The sequence below is a fragment of the Mesoplodon bidens genome (assembly GCF_964165515.1).
Source record: "Mesoplodon bidens genome assembly, contig: HAP1_SCAFFOLD_96, whole genome shotgun sequence".
Classification (NCBI taxonomy): Eukaryota; Metazoa; Chordata; class Mammalia; order Artiodactyla; family Ziphiidae; genus Mesoplodon; species Mesoplodon bidens.
In genome coordinates, this window is record NW_027671845.1 from 1273382 (window position 1) to 1290679 (window position 17298).

General features: G+C 39.2%; 1 pseudogene across 1 annotated transcript in view; it reads left to right on the forward strand.

Annotated features, from left to right (window-relative positions):
• The window catches only part of LOC308610914 (centrosomal protein of 78 kDa-like), a 558473-nt pseudogene extending 541579 nt beyond the window's left edge, over positions 1–16894 (forward strand). Inside the window, exons 10-14 of the transcript in view lie at positions 12441–12518; positions 13981–14147; positions 15207–15378; positions 15701–15748; positions 16287–16894. The product of the transcript in view is annotated as a centrosomal protein of 78 kDa-like (transcript). The remainder of the gene's footprint in view (positions 1–12440; positions 12519–13980; positions 14148–15206; positions 15379–15700; positions 15749–16286) is intronic.
• Positions 16895–17298: the final 404 nt, after the last annotated feature.

Genomic DNA, 17298 nt, shown 5'->3' on the forward strand with positions numbered 1-17298 from the left:
ACAGGTAACCTGTTTGCATTCCCTGTCTTTTTCAGTCATTTAGAGTTCTTTATTTTGGAACTTGTATTATGTGGGTGGTCTCTGGTGCTTTGTGTAGGGAAAAAAGGTAACTCACACATGGCTTCTGCCTAATGAGCCTTCTAAGGAAGAAAAATTAAAAGTAATTGGGAGTTTCAAGTTGTTTCTCAAGTGTCACAACAGAGGTAACTCCGTGGGAGTCTTGAGGAGACTAAAATGATCACCAATTGTGCATGTGAGAAAAGTTTCATTAAAGGCAGATGTAGTTGAGCGAAGCCCTACAGCACAGAAGTAGGAATTTGGATACGTACGAATGGGAAAAAAGACATTTTAGGCATGGGAAATAGTTTAATGCAGAATGGATGAAAAATATGCATTAGACCTCTTCTAAATCAACTGGCTTATTAACTCAGTAAATCAGATTTAGTGAGTCAAACTAGCATTACCTTATTTCTTATCCAGGGGATAGCTGTTCATAGTAATTTTTGTCACAGAACAGTAAAATGGTTGAATTATAGCTTTAGGCTTGCTAAGTGAAATAGATGGCTCTAGATGATCTTCAGGTGACTTACTTGGTAGTAATCAGGAAATTGGGGATTAACAATTGCTTAAGAAAACAAAGAGAATTGATTTTAAATAGTACTTGAAGTAGTTACTGTGTAAAATATCTGTTCAGTTGCTCATGTTAAATGGATGTTTCTAATCCCCACTGGACAACCGACTACTTTTTTGCAAATGGTAATGTGAATTGCTGTTGCATAAACTATAGTGTTGAATCCCCAGTGTTTGCACTTGAGTTTCACAGCTCTGTGGTTTCCTGTCTTCTTCCTGAGACACTTAATTGCAGGTCCATCCTCGTCACACAGGGTGGTAAATTAGAGAACGATTAATATCACCATTTAAAGAAGAGAGGCTGAAATCTCAACCGTCCTGAACATAGGAGCTGAAGGGGCCTCTCAGCAGTTCAGAGAGTTATTAGCAAGCCAGTAGGCTGAATTCTGTTGTGTTTTCTCCGTAGCAGAGCCCTCCAGGTCCTTGTTTTGAGCTTATTTATTTTTATACACAATTCTGTATGGATACTGTTCATACTACTAAATAGTTGTATTAACTGGGTTTAACTGGTGATGTATTTACATGAAGATCTAACTTCGTTTTGTTGCTATCTTTTTAGGGGCTTTCCATTCATCAAAGCTCGTGATGTATGTAATCAGTTGGTGGTGTGTAGCTATCATATTTATGATATATAGGGCTTGAATTGGGAAAGGTGGATGGTCATTCTTCTTGCTTTTTAAACTGACAGAGCCTTACAAGAAGCATTTCCCTCTCTGAAATAAATCCATGTAAAACATGTTTGGTCGCTCTCCCAATGCAACTGTGTAGTTGTGTGGATTTGGCACATAACGGGCAGCCTTGTGGTGATGTCTGTAAACAAGGAATCCTGTTTTCCAGTCCGCAAATCAGCTGTTACCCAGTGAAACGAACTTGACTGCCATTTCTGACCCCTCACATGGAGCTGTCATACTCAAGAATGTTCACATGTTTTCAAGAAACGTTGTTTGCGGGCTATATGTACAAATTCCTGATCTGAAAGCCAATATAAAGCAACATCTCCCAAACCTCTGCTCTCTCACCAAGGCCACACACATTCCCTCGCTTATGGCCTCGTGGCAAGCGAATACTGTCAGTATCAGATTCTCCTTCCCAGTGGTCTTGGGAGACTGCATAGTGGCTCTGTGAAAGGGACCACTGCTGAGGTTGAGAGAAGAGCATCTTGGGTGTCAGTCCTGGCCTTGCATTCCCAGAGAGAGGGGTGTGCACCACGTTCTCTTGTTAGGGTTTTCCTATGCTGCAGGGTTTGCTGCTTGTTGTCAAAATGATGTCCTAGTGACTTGTCTTCTTCGTGGTTATATAATCCCAGCACACTTCTTTATGATCTGTAAACTTTTATGGGGTTGTGGCCAGGTCAGTTTTTAAATGTTTGGAAATGTCCTATTGAACAACATTGCAGTGGCAGTGAAGCTTGCTGGGAGAATTGTTGCCCTAGTTTTGGCTTAAGGGTGGTGAGAAGATGAAATTTTTGATGGGTCAGTTTTAGTTGTGTATGTGTATGTGATTTATTTTTTTTAATTCTAATGTCTATTATTCACAGCTTAGATATGTTGACTTCCTGATTATTCATCAGTCCCTTTACTGATGTATTTTCCTCTGAAAAACTACATTTTCTTCCAGACTGTTTTTGTCTGATGGTGAAGAATAAATTTTTCATTTGCAGTATAAAATTGATTTGAGAAAAAATGTTTACCTTGGATCTTCACTTGGCTTCTGTGAAAGAAACTTAATAAAATAATATGGGCAATTCCCATTACTAATCCTAACCACGTACAACAGAGGTCTGTACAGTAACATAGCAAAAATAAGTTCCTGTACTTTTACTTAGTCATTGCCTGTTTTACACTAAAGAGCAGTGAGAGACATTTATAAAGAATGATACCTCAGATCACTTTTGTTAAATGTCCTCTAATATTTGGATATTTGGTATCTGGCTTGTGTTGTCTTTTATGCAATCTTGTCTTCTTTCTTTGCACTTTAGTTTAACAACTCTATGGTTTCCTATCTTCCTGTGACACTCAGGTCCATCAGAATTTCCTGTGACGGTGACAGTAGGGAGTCCTTCCTCCTCAGAAATCGAAGAGGTCGATGATTCCTCAGAACGTGTTCAGGAGGAGCCAGAGAAAATCCATTTGAAACAAGAAGTATTGCAGGTACAAAGTTATCACTTTAAAGCTATAGAGAAGATTATTTTTCAAACGGAAGGCTGATTGCAACACAGCACAGCTTGTGTGAGGGTTCTGTTTTCTCATGCCATCTGCATTGTATCCCCTTGAATGATTCCTTAAGCTTAGACCAAGGTGAATGGTGGACATTTGAACTCTAAGAAATTAAAATCAAAACATGTTGTTAGTAATATATTTTCCTTTCCTTAGAACCTTAGTATATTAGATTTAGGGAGAACCTTAGTGATCATAAGATAAGGAAATTGAGTTCTGAATGAATACAGTCAGCTGATTCAGTGCTCTTGTTTTACAGATGAGAAAATGGACAGTTCTAGTTGAACTCTCTTTTTATAAGAGGAAAATATGGCCTCATTTTAAATAAAAGTAAAGTTGAAAAAAGTTTTGATGTTGATAGTCTCCTTTCCTAAAATCAAAAATATCAAGAAGCTACATTCTATTACCAAATCATCCTGACCTCTAATGTCATTCCTTACTTTTGTTTGTATGGACAGAAAAGAAAAATTGATTTTTATAAGAAATTTTTACACCTCAAAATTAATATATTTATTTTATTTCAACTTTAATGCAGAGCTGAACATTTCTAGTAAATAAAGGAACACCATTTGTGGGGGACCTTGTTTTTGTGCTACAAAGTCCATGTTTAATTTTTTAAAATTATTTAGTATGATTTTCTCTTCATATGAAACATGACACTTGACAGGTTTCAGAACTATTTATCCCATTATTGTACGACTACGGGAATTACTCTTTGATTTTCAAAAGAGAAAGTTAGATTTTTATTTTTTAATTAAAATTAATGATAATATAGAGAAATTTTAAGAAAAGAACTTAGAAAATTATGAAATGTTAGAGTAGGAGAAATCTATAGTTCCTGTAGAGTTACTCCCTTTCGTTTTATAAATGAGCACCTACAATTTGTAGAACGTAAGTGGTTTATTAGTAAATGGCAGAGTATGACAAGACCCTAGAGCATCCAACCTGCATTCCTTGTTATTTTAGATGTGGTGTATTCATTTCCTTCACGAATAGACCACAAGATTGTATTTGTAAAAGCAGTAATAGACACTGGGGAAGTCCAAGAAGTTTAAACACTGGGACCACAGAATAGCAGATTCAGAATGCACTGAGATCTTTTAGCTCTTCTCTGTTTTGTTGTTTTTTTTTTTTTTGCGGTATGTGGGCCTCTCACTGTTGTGGCCTCTCCCGTCGAGGAGCACAGGCTCCGGACGCGCAGGCTCAACGGCCATGGCTCATGGGCCCAGCCGCTCCGCGGCATGTGGGATCCTCCCAGACCGGGACACAAACCCGTGTCCCCTGCATCGGCAGGCGGACTCCCAACCACTGCGCCACCAGGGAAGTCCTCTTCTCTGTTTTGACAAGACACTACAGTGATGGTATCAAAGTGTTTAAGTATATATGCCCACAACAATCAAGAGATTTCAACATAGTTTTGAAAGACAGAAGACAGGTGGAAGAGTGTGAAACTGAAGCAGTAGAACAGAGGAAAAGCATCACCTAGAATATGCACAGGGACCACGTGCAACTGAGGAGGATTCTGACCCCACCTGAAAAAGTAGCCCCATGCTCAGGTGCGCATGTAGGAGAGAGGGTGGAGTTAGTTAAAAGTGTGACTGAGATAGGGGAGCTCATTGAAGGGTTGTGTTTGGAGGAGTGGACTCCCAGCCCCGCCCTCACCCTCCTGAAATGAGATGATTTCATTTTGAAAACAGTGAAACTGGCGAGAACTGGGGCAGCCAGTATGAGTTTTTACACCCTAGAAAACTGTGTTTGGGGGAGATCCTGTTACAGTTACTGCCCGCTTCTTCCTTCATAAGAAGCCAATCAATCGTTGACTTCAGGGAGCTTCCTGCGCTCATTCTTAAATAGAAAATAAGTGTCATTTGCCTGTTGAGTAAAGCTTACAATATGAGAGAGGGGGAAAGAGTGCAAACATATCCTAGTAGGACCAGGGACAATTTAGGGAACAGAATAATTTAAGAAAAAACCCTAATTAGTATCCTGAGAGAGGTTTAGAAAGAGCTAGCAACTATAAAATAAGACAAGGGTATTAATGAAAAGGAGAATGGTCAGAAAGCAAGAGAGTTCTCCTGGAAATGAAAATATGGGTGCTGAAATAAATTCAGTAGGAATTTAAAAAATTTCTCAGTATATAAGAAAGAAAGACACAATGGAAAATGTGATAGAAATATGTTAGAGAGGCTGCATCTGGGAGATCCCACATGTTACTATTAGAAACTCCAGACCCAGAAAAACAATGGAGGGAAGCTGTCAAAGGGCAACAAAATTCCCCACAGCTGAAAGTAGACATCAGGCCTCAGATTGAAAATAGTTACGCAAGATGAGCAAGAATAGACTCATACCTAGGCACCCTTCATTGTGAAACTTTCAAATACTGAAAAAATAAATTAAAATAGAATAAAATACTGAGAGGATACATCCATTCCAGAGAGAAAAATACTGGTCACCTAAAAAAAAAGGTTAAAATCTGACTTTATCATACTTGTCATGAGCACCATGGATCCTGGAAGGCACTAGAAAGATACCTCCAAAGTTTTTCAGGCACATAATTTTCACCCTAGGGGTTTGTATCCAGCCAAACTATCAGTCATACGTGGAAGCTGAAGAAGATATTTTGTACCCAAAGAAATTTGAAAAATTGACCTCCTGTGCTACACCTTAAGCTATTTATAGACATAATCCAGCAAAATGAGGCAATAAACCAAGAAGGAAGGTAATAGGGGATTCAGTGCAGATTGCAGCTAGTCTAGAGTGGAGAGGCTTCTATTGATTGTGTGATTGAGAGCTTAGAAACACCTTGAGGCATATTGTACTTACTAGGTGTTAGGCACTGTTGGAAGGGAGGAGGGAGAGGAAGAGGAGAAGGAACTTGAACTCCAGAGGAGAAAAGGCTATACGGACATAAAGCTGAAGCACACTGAACTATGGTTGATTTTTAACCTACTATTGGTGAGGAAGGGAAGAATCCACTTCAACTTGACACTATAGATGTCCCCCTTTTCAGTGACACACAGGGGTAATGACCACGTATCTAATTTGTTGTCCAAACCAGAACTTGTCCAAACTCCTTACACTTCAATAGTGTAAGGAGGCGCTCTAATGCTGTAACATCAGGACAACAGGTATAAACTGGAACAGCCAAAGGCGGCTTGGGGTATGTGGTCACCCTGCACAAGGGCAGTGACACTGGCACAGTATGGAACGAGGTGTAGTCTATACACAGTACATCTGCAGTGGGCAATATTAATTTCATTGTAATAATGGCAATACTGTCTTGGTTTGCAGCTTTTATTGTCAACGTGCATGTAATCACAAATAACTAAAGTAAACTATACTTAGTATGTATTAGTATTAACTTGGTATGTACTGAAATGTATTGTGTACTAGTATGTACTTAGTATATATTAGGCTCTAAGTGTTTTTGCATATATTAACTCATTTAATCCTCTGAATAGCCTTATGAGGTTGGTGCTAATATCATTCCCACTTTTGAGAACAGGAAGCTAAGACAGGGAAGGAACTTGCCCAGGCTGTACCTAATTTAAGGTTGGATCGAGGCTTTGAGTTTAGGCTCTCTGCCTGTTCTCTTAAACCTTACTCCGTACTGACTCTCAAATAACAGAAGACTTAACTGCACATAGAACAGAATATAAATTTCAACTTTGACAACATAACAGCTAGGTTTGGAAGGTAGACAGAAGGTAGAAAAAAGGGAAGATGCTATGAATGTCCTCATTTTACAAAGCGTGACGTTGAGAGAGTTTCTAGTTGATCAACAATGTAGGTTTTTAAGTATATCACTACAAGTGAAAGAGATCATGAGCAGTGGAATAACTCATGATGACATAACTTTACTGAGCAGTGTGGACGTAGGAAAGAGTGTAGAGGAACTAAACGCTTATTAGTAAGTTAGAAAGTGAACAGATAATGCCTCCAATTTAGTGAGAAAATAGTCATGGAAGAGTATTACTTGGAAATGGAGAAGAATTCAAAATAACAATAGTTGGACCTCCCTGATGGTGCAGTGGTTAAGAAACTGCCTGCCAAGGCAGGGGACACGGGTTCGAGCCCTGGTCCGGGAAGATCCCACAAGCCACGGAGCAGCGAAGCCCGTGCACCAGAACTACGGAGCCTGTGCTCTAGAGCCCGTGAACCACAACTACTGAGCCCATGTGCCACAACTACTGAAGCCTGCGCGCCTAGATCCTGTGCTTCATAACAGGAGAAGCCACCGCAATGAAGAGTAGCCCCCGCTCGCCGCAACTAGAGAAAACCTGCACTGCACGCAGCAACGAAGACCCAATACAGCCAAAAGTAAATAATAATAATAAAATAATAAAAAATAACAATAGTTGACGTAAACCTCATAAAAAAGGAAATCCATACAGCCAGTAAACACAGAAAAGTGTACGACTTCATTAAGTAACAAGTGAAAAGTGAGTCAAAACCAAGGAAACTACATGTCAATCAGATTGACAAATACATAAATAAAAAGTCTGGTAGTATCAGGTATTGTAGACCTGAAGTACTATGGGAATCTTCTACCCTGTTTATACTGGAGTATAAATCGACACAACTACTTTGGAAAGCATTTAGCCCTCTCCATCACCTGAAGGTATATAAATAGCCTGTGAGCCAGCAGCCCTCACCCCCGCCCTGTGTAAATGCACCAGAATAACGGGTACAGCAGGATTCCTGTCCATGATTTGCATTAGCACAAACTGAAAGCAAACCAAATGTCCATTAAGAGTCAAAAATTAAATAAATGATGTGTATTTGTACAGTGGGAAAACTCTCCAGCAATAAAATTGAATGAACTAGAGCTACAGGCAGCAATGTGGATGAATTTTTTAAACCAATGTTGAGAGAAAGAAATAAGATAGAAAAGACTTCATATACTATGATCCTGTACATAAAGTTAGATGTTGACACAACTAAACACTTTTGTTAGGGATGCATGCAGGTTAAAGGAAATGACTGTCAAGAAGTGAGGTTGGTGTTTAACCGGGAAGAAGGAAGGAGCTTGTGATGAGAAAAGGATATGGGGGGTTTTTGCGATGCTGACAGATTCTAGTAGTGCTTATGTAAGTATTCTCTTTTTATTTGTCACATTGACAGTTTTGTTCTGTGCACTTCTCAGTACACATATCGTATTTTACAATTAAAAACTGCGTAAAGAATCGGTCGATTCTTGAGTGCTGGATGTGGGAGTGGGATGAGACCGTTTCATTTTAAGTCCTTCACTACTGTTTGCATTCGCATGTTCATTCATTCAGCATTAATTGCACATATTCTATGTACCAAGCACTCTTCTAATTTTATATGTGTTTTAACTCATGTAATTCTCACAAGAGCTCTGTAATATGGGAGCTTATCTCCATTTTATAGATGAGGAAGTTGAGGCCTAGAGTTATACAACTTGTCCAAGGTTATGTAGCTAATGGGTAGTGCCAGGCCCATTTGCCTCAGAGAATCTGAATATTTACAATATAATCTAAAAGAGAAATTTAATTACTAATTATAAGCAAAAAAATTGCACATTAAAGAAGATGACAAGTTTTCATCTATCCAGTTAGAGAAAAACACACAGTCTGTCTTTCACACACGTACATCTTATATGTATGTGTGTGGCAGGGATTCTCCTTATTAAGCAATTATTTATTGACCGTCTACGTTGTGCTAGGCACAGGTGCTGGGGATAAACCTTAATAAAATACACCCCCTATCTTCAAATAACTTGCACTCTCAGTGAGGAAGTAAGCCAACAGTTATAGTAGAGGTTATATACCAAGTGATACATCGCTGATGGCAGTGTAAAATCTCAGAAATCGTTTGGAAAGAAGTCTGGAGATAGGTACCTCAGAGCCTTAAAAATGTTCATTTGCTTTGATCTCAAACTCATTTTTATGGATTTATTGTAAGAATGTTATTCTCAATATGGAAAAAAGCCTTCATGCATAAAAACGGTTATTTTGTCTGATAATATTGAAAAGTTGGAAAGAATTTAAATCTGTAAAATGGTTAACCAGTAAACCCACTCAGTGGAATATTTTGTAGCCCACACAAAAAAATCAAGGTTATGAATCCCCTGATTATAGGAGAAATGACTGATTTCAATGTTAAATGGAGAAAAGTTGAACATAAAATTTGATATCCAATATGATGGGAGCTTTGTCCCAGAAAAATCACCCTAGCCGGTGTACAGAAGGGTGGAATGGAGAGCAGATGGCAGGAAGGAAAATTATTCCAAAGCCTTATCATTAGTCTTATTTAAGTAATAGAATATCAAGCAATTTTACTTTCTAACTTTTTTGGTTCCATATTTCCATGTAAGGGACATGAATTCTGAATACTTTGTAGGAGGAGGGTACACTTTTTCACAAAAATTGAACACTGTGTTCTAATTCCCTCCATTAGAGGGAGAAACTGTTGCATGTAATTGCACTTTGATGTGCTATCTAGAACCAGTCAGGAATTTTAGTCTACCTTCCTCTGACCGTGCTGAGGGTTTTTTGTTTTTTTGTTTATTTGTTTAGAATTTCTTTGAAATCAGTTTTAGAAGATTGATTAAACCATTATATTAAAAGTAGAGGAATTTTGCAATTTTTTTTCCCTTTTTCCTCATTGAAAACTTGACTGGGTTTGGTAATGAAACATTAAAGAATTTGAAGTTCTTAGACTCTCAATTTTTTAAACATGTTCTGAATATAAAAATATATGTTCATTGAGCAAATGTTTGAAAACAATGAACAACTTCTTGAAGGAAATAAAAGCCACCTCTGCATGTACACACACCTAATCTGCTCTTTTGTCTTAAAAAAGTATCCGAAATATTTTGCCATGTCACTAACTACTCTTCTACATCAGAGAATTTGATTAAGCTTATGCATCATCTCCCAGGAAAAACGCACAGATATATTTTGAATGTAGCACTCCTGAAGCCCATTCATGAACTCTGGTTGAGACCTCTTGTCATTCTTAGTGGCTTCATAGAGCATTCCTTCAGACGATGAGCTGTTTTTATTTAAACCAGTCCCAATTCGGAGGCTCTTAGCTTTCTTCTAGGGTTTGGTTATCAACAATCTTATGACATCATGTTGGTAGATAAATCTTTGCCCACATCTTTGATTTCCTTAGGGTAAACTCCTGATGTAGGATTGTTGTTAGGTACCAAAAGCTACTCTCCAGAAAGTGATACCAGCTCCTCTCCCAATGATGGCAGGTAATAGAGTTCCTCATTCTTTAAGTGATTGTTCAAAGCAGTTAACATGTATAAATATACCTTACTGTTTTCATAAGTATAGGTATTATGATTGTTTATCACTGCATAAGAAACCACCCCAAAACAGTGGCCTAAAACAATGACAATCATTTATTTTGTTCACGAACCTGGAGGTTGAGTAGAATATTAATTCTTTTACTACACTCTTACTGACTGAAAACAATACCTGTTTGACTAGCTCAGAGTTCTGTAGGTCAGAAGTCCAGGCACAGCGTGACTGGGCTTCCTGCTCAGATATACACGGGAACATGTGGGTTCCCTCCTGAGAGTGTTAAAGCACGTGAAATTTAAGTGTAAGATATTGAGCCCCAAACATTGGATGTTCACCATAGTTTGTGTGGGCCACAGAGCTGAAATCAAGATGTCAGTCTGGCTGTGTTAGCGTCCAGAGGCTCTGGGAAAGAATGCCTACAGGCTTCTTCCGGCTTGTTGGCATAATTCAGATTCTGCAGTTGCAGGACAGAGGTCCCCATTTCCTTGCTGGCTGTCAGTCGGGGGAGAGTTTCAGCTCCTAGAGGCCTCTCGCTTGCCTTCTCTGCCGCAGCATTGGACTTCTTCAGAGCCAGCAATGGAGAGTCTCCCTTTTGTCCCTTTTGTACTTCAATTCAGGAAGAGTTCAGGTCCTTTTCATGGGGTGCCTGAGTAGGCCACATCCACCTAAAATAATCTCTCTATCTTAAAAGATCAACTGATTTTGAACCTTAATTCCATGTGCAAAATCCCTTCACTACAGCACCTACATTTAGAGTTTGATTGGATAAGTGGAAGGTTTGTGTACTTCAGTAAGTGGTCATCTTGGGGGCTCTGTCAGAATTCTGCCTATTGCAAGCAGTGTCCCCACTTCAAGGACCGAAGTGTCTTAGTTCCTAAAACTCCTAAGATAGTTTATCAGTGTTCATTTTATTTCAGTGACCTTGGTGAAGGGAAGACTACCACCTCCGTGAGCAGGAATGGCAGCCAGCTTCCTGAGTCCACAGTGTGGCTCTGCTACTTAGTGGTGTGACCTTGGCTGTGCTGCTCTACTTACTCTACTTCTCTGCCTCTGTTTCCCTCATCTGTAAAATAACATGGAGTTAGTGATCGTTCTTTCCTCGTACGATTTTTTTAATAAATTTATTTTATTTATCTATTTTTGGCTGCGCTGGGTGTTTGATATTGCTCACGGGCTTTCTCTGCTTGCGTCGAGCGGCGGCTACACTTCGTAGTGGTGTGCGGGCTTCTCATTGCGGTGGTTTCTCTTTTTGCAGAGCACGGGCTCTAGGCGCGCAGGCTTCAGTAGTTGTGGCACGCGGGCTCAGTAGTTGTGGCACGTGGGTTCTAGAGCGTAGGCTCAGTAGTCGTGACGCACAGGCTTAGTTGTTCTGAGGCATGTGGGTTCTTCCTGGACTAGGGCTCGAACCCGTGTCCCCTGCACTGGCAAGCGGATTCTTAACCACTGTGCCAGTAGGGAAGCCCCCTCTTAGGGTTTTGATGATTCGATTATTTAATACCCAGGGAACTCCAGGAACAGTGCTTGACTGTAAATTGCTTTAAAAGTGATTACTTTTTTATTATTTTTTATTTTATTATTTTTTTAAAGTTTTTTTGGGGGGGCAATTTATTTTTATTTATTTATTTATTTATTTATTTATTTATGGCTGTGTTGGGTCTTCGTTTCTGTACTAGGGCTTTCTCTAGTTGCAGCAAGCGGGGGCCACTCTTCATCACGGTGCGCGGGCCTCTCACTATCGCGGCCTCTCTTGTTGTGGAGCACAGGTTCCAGACACGCAGGCTCAGTAGTTGTGGCACACGGGCTTAGTTGCTCCGTGGCATGTGGGATCCTCCCAGACCAGGGCTCGAACCCGTGTCCCCTGCATTGGCAGGCAGATTCCGAACCACTGTGCCACCAGGAAAGCCCCAGTGATTAATTTTTTAAAACATGCTTTTGAATCTGCAATTATGCAATTCAGGTATGCTAAGCAGGTTCGTTAATAGGACTTCCTGCTATAAAGAGACCCACAAATAAAAATAGAATTTTTCTTTCTTGGTCGTAACTTCTTATTTCTGACTTACTATGTTATATGCATATGCCTTTTATGGTGGCCTGCCACAAATTTATGTTGGAAAGAGTGGAATTTAAATAAATCTTTGCAAATTTGATAGATTTTGATCATTCATTTCACTGGCATGGTATGATATGACCAGTAGCAGACTAAAATCTGAGTTCACTTCTGGCTCTGCCCATAAATCCTGATGAGACCAATAGCTGGAAAGGCTTTTGGTTATTATACTATGAATTAGTTATAATATTGACTCTGTTTGCTTAGGAAACCCTGGAGGAGTGCCTAAAGCAGTTAAAGGAGGAAAGAGTAATAAGACTGAAGGCTGATAGACGAGTCAGTGAGGTAAACACGTTTCATCTGCTTTTGAGAGTGTTTTGGTTTTATTTTGATTTGATTTTAAGCCATATACACATATTTTGTAAGCTTTAAAACTGTAATATGTTGCAAATTGGTGGTATCATATGGACTTTTGCGTTTACTGGTATTTAGTGATCATATGATCTATATTCCAGAAAGCATGTTTTTAAAGATGTGAAAATCTGGTTTTGTGTATGTGTGTGTGTGTGTGTGCTTTTATATGACATTAGCTTATTTCCTGTTCATGATTCTTTGATGCAAGAAGGCACTTTCTGTGCATGTATTGTATATACAGTAACATAAAAGACATGATGAGACTCTCCTGGCAATGAATTAGGAAAGTGAATCATTTAAATAAATTTAAGATATTGGAAAACTTCTAAGAATGCAATGAAAGATAAAAATATATACTATGAGAATTACATTAGGTAATGTGCATGAAAGCAGGGCATAATCTAAAAAGTTCTATCTAAATATAATTTATCACAGGGTGAGTGTAGGGAGGAATTTTTGAAAGTGCATCCATTGGATTGGCAGACACTCATTCAATAAATGTTGAGCACCTGCTCATGTAAGGCAAAAGGGGCATCATGAACATTAACGGCCTTTCTGAGAAATACGAGAGTTGAGCTTACAGGGGGTTTTAAGTGCGTAGATGCTGAGCGGAAGGGGAAGAGTGCACGGGGGTGAATATGTTCAAGAAGCCAAAGAAAATATTGGTGATCGTACATTTAATAAATTGGGTTGGGTATGATTTAGGACTTTTAAACGTAAGCATTAGATATTTTATTCACTAAAGTTAATTCTTAACATTCAGCAGAGTTGAAATATGTTTTGTTCAAATCAGATTCTATAATTCACTTTCTAATTTAAGGGAAACTTAAAGCAGGTCATTTTCTAATGTGGAATAAGGCTCCATTATGAATTGAACCAGTTAGAAATGTGATCTTTTGTGAAAGATCATTAATAAAACGGTAACTTTGGTTTATTTATATACCACCTAAGTGTTATATAGGAAACTTTGTTGGGTGCCTGTGGGTTTTGGTTATTATGTGATATGGTCTCTGTCTTTACTGGCGGAGGGTTACATTAATTATAAATTAATTCCATTTTGAGTGTTTTAGTTTTGTACCTTGAAACTAGGCAAGACTACTTTTTGTTTGTTTTTTGTTTTTTGGGGGTTTTTTTGCGGTATGTTAGCATCTCACTGTTGTGGCCTCTCCCGTTGCGGAGCGCAGGCTCCAGACACACAGGCTCAGCGGCCATGGCTCACGGGCCCAGCCGCTACGCAGCATGTGGGATCTTCCCAGAGTGGGGCACGAACCCGTGTCCCCTGCATCGGCAGGCGGACTCGCAACCACTGCGCCACCAGGGAAGCCCAAGGCAAGACTACTTTTGATGACAATGAGAAAAAATCATGTCAGACGTTTTCAGTCTTCTTGTATAGCTGGAACATGAAAATGCCCAGTTAAGAAACACAACTTTCTCTTTGTCTGAAGCCCTTCATGCCCACTCATTGACAAGCATGATCCTGGATGATGAAGGTGTTTGGGGCAGCACTGAGAATTCTTTTCAGAAGTTCCATGCTTTCCTGGTTCTCCTTAAAGATGCTGGGTTAGTTCATTTCTCTTCATGGCATTCTTCTCTTTGCGACTCTAATGGTAGTTTGCTGAGGAACTGGAGCAATTTTCATCACTTACGTGGCTATATTTAGCCAAATTTAGTGTAATTATAGGTTGACATAAATATAGTTGACATTTTAAAATGAGGAATTAAATTTTTTAAGAAATGCATATAGGGAAGCCTGCTTTGGTAGAGTGGGGAGCCCATTATAAAAGAGTAACCTGTAGACAGAGTAATTAGTAGGTATAGTTGTTTTGTAAAGACTAAATTAAAGGCAGTTTTCATTGAAAATAGTCGGGAATGCATAATTATTTTCCTATCTTTCACTTCTTTTGCTTGTTTGATAAGTTTGAATTAAAGTTATCTTTGCCTTAGACATAAAAATGATTATTAATCTGCAGGGGAGATAAAGGTCAGTGGTTCTCAACCGGGAGCAATTTTGCTGAAAGAGGGAAGTGGAGATTGATAGTTGATGGAGTGGTGTTTTGTCAGTGAATGAATTGGTGTTGGTGTTGGGAAGGAAGGAACAAACACATTCTTGGAAACTGGAGGAAAGGTGGTAAAGAAGTGTAGGAATGGAGGTGTGACAGGCAGTGGACAGGGTGCATGGAACATATTGAAGCTTCTAGTGAGACAGTGGGATGTCTCCTAGAGGATGAATCTGGAAAGGGCTGAGGATTTGGGGGAGATAGAGGCTTGTAGTCTGGAGTAGGATGTTAGCTTTTAAGATTTTACAAGTAGGGCTTCCCTGGTGGCGGGGTGGTTGAGAGTCCGCCTGCCGATGCAGGGGCTACGGGTTCGTGCCCAGGTCTGGGAGGATCCCGCATGGCGCGGAGCGGCTGGGCCCGTGAGCCATGGCCGCTGAGCCTGCGCGTCCGGAGCCTGTGCTCCGCAATGGGAGAGGCCACAGGAGTGAAAGGCCCGTGTACCGCAAAAAAAAAAAAAAAAAGATTTTAGAAGTATTTCATGATTGTAAGTCTGGGGAAATCTAAACTGCTCTTCTGTGATTATAATAACCTTTGTCTTTTCTCCTTTCCTCCTCTCGTCTAGGCTTGGGCAGTTGGCCACAATGGCTGGTATAGATCAGTCAGATTTTCATTTACTAGGTCGTCCCCAGATGAATTATACTGTTAGTAGTCCACCTAAAGAAGAAAAGAAGGCACTTGAAGAAGGAAAATCAGAATCAAAACAGGGTGCCCCATAACAAATGCAAAATAGCCAAGTAAATGGACAGAATAGCACTTAATGATTCTAAGAGTGATTAGCAAAAAGGAAATGACCAAGTCAGGGAGAAAACAATAACGATCAGTCTCTAATAATTCACATGCTCGGGAGCTAGAAGACTCTGGAGTCCTTTCCAAATCTGAGATTAGTAAATGTGGGCCCATTTCATGATACTGTACTTTTGTAAATAAGGAGACTGGAAGTTCTTGAGAAAATTTATGAGTTAAAGCAAACTATCCTTAATGAAGAAAGAAGACATTAGAGAAAATATTCCAGATTTTAAATTGTATAAATGTCTGTTCTATTCATATTTTATCTAGGTTTCTATTTGTATGCAGTCAGCTTACAATGAAGGAACACTAATGAAGGTACACATACTGATACAATTTTTAAAATAAGTAGTCCAGACATAGCTAATAGGTAACATATTAGAGTGAATCACCTGGTTATGGGAATGGGAGGGGAACACCTGTCAGCTTTTCCTCTAGCCTCACTTGGAGCCCCCATCAGCCCATCTCAGAGCGGTCTTGGGAACTGACAGCTTGAGAACACAGTCTGGTCACAAACTATATACGGTTTACATGTGCCTGGAGGATAGAAAAGACATTAATTATCCTACAGAATAGGGTTTCATTTTTAGTGAGGGAAAGGAAATGGGTAATAACTACCCCAATCACCAAAGTCTGAAAACGTAGCGGACATAGCCTTGGATATAGCTAGGTTAAGCTGAGAATCACTTGGCAAGATATAATTACAAAAAAAACTGGCTCTGAAATCTTCTGATTAATCAATTGACTGTGTTAATAATAAGATTACAGAGTAACATTGAAGTTTTGAACTCTACTTTTTAATGGTTGGCTTTGTTCATCACTGAATTTTTGTCTTGTCTTTTGTCTTCCCCTCCACTTTCCGAAAATTACAGGTGATGCTAGGATTCCTTTGCCTCTCGACTCCTTCCGTGTCCCAGCGTCTACTCAGGAGGCCTTAGAAACTTCCAAAGACAACCTGGGGGTCCCAGTCACAGAGCAGCGGCAGGAGTCTTTTGAAGATTTCATTGCTAGAACATATTCTCCTTCAGCAGACGTCATTTCTGGAACTGGAAGTCAAAGAAAAGAAGAGGAATTATCTAGAAATAGCAGGTCTTCTTCAGAGAAAATGAGCAAAGCAGGTGAATAGACCAAAAAATACTCTGCTAAGAAACAACCTGGGAAGGACCTGCATTCCTGCTCTGACTCACCTGTAAAGCAGAAAAGCAAAGGAATTGGGCAAAATAATTCTTTGGTTAATAAACCAATTAAAAGTGAGTCTTCGAGAAAACACATTTCTGTTAAGAAAGAGAGTAGAATAGTGACTGTGTCATCAAAGACAACTAAAAGTAAACTCAGTGTACTAGAACAGTCTGAAAGTGATACTCTTGGATCTGATTGTGAATTTCAAGAAAGCATCCATACTCTATCACACCTAACGTAGGTCTAAATCTTTTAAAATTATGTTTTTGCCTTCAAATTTTCATAAATTACTTATGTTTTTATTATAGCATATGGTGTTTTCAGTTACTTGACTGGAAGCCATTAGAGAAAGATTTTTTTATCTTTACTTTTTTATTATAATGAAAGTTTGGGTGTACTTTTCCTTGTAACACTTTGCACCATTCATTCAGCTAGTGTTTACTGAGGGCTTCATATGTACAGTACTTTTCTGGGTGCTGTTGCTTTCAGCAGTGAACAAAATAAAGCCTTTACTCTCCTGGAACTAGCACTCTGTGGTGGCAGAAAACATAAACAACAAAGCAGGCTAAGGGTTAAAAAGAGATGGGAATAATAAATGGAATAGTTTTACCATTTGGTTAAACATCAAACTATTATAAATCACACGGCCAGAAGCCATTGACATATTTTAATTCATAATAACCAGAGAG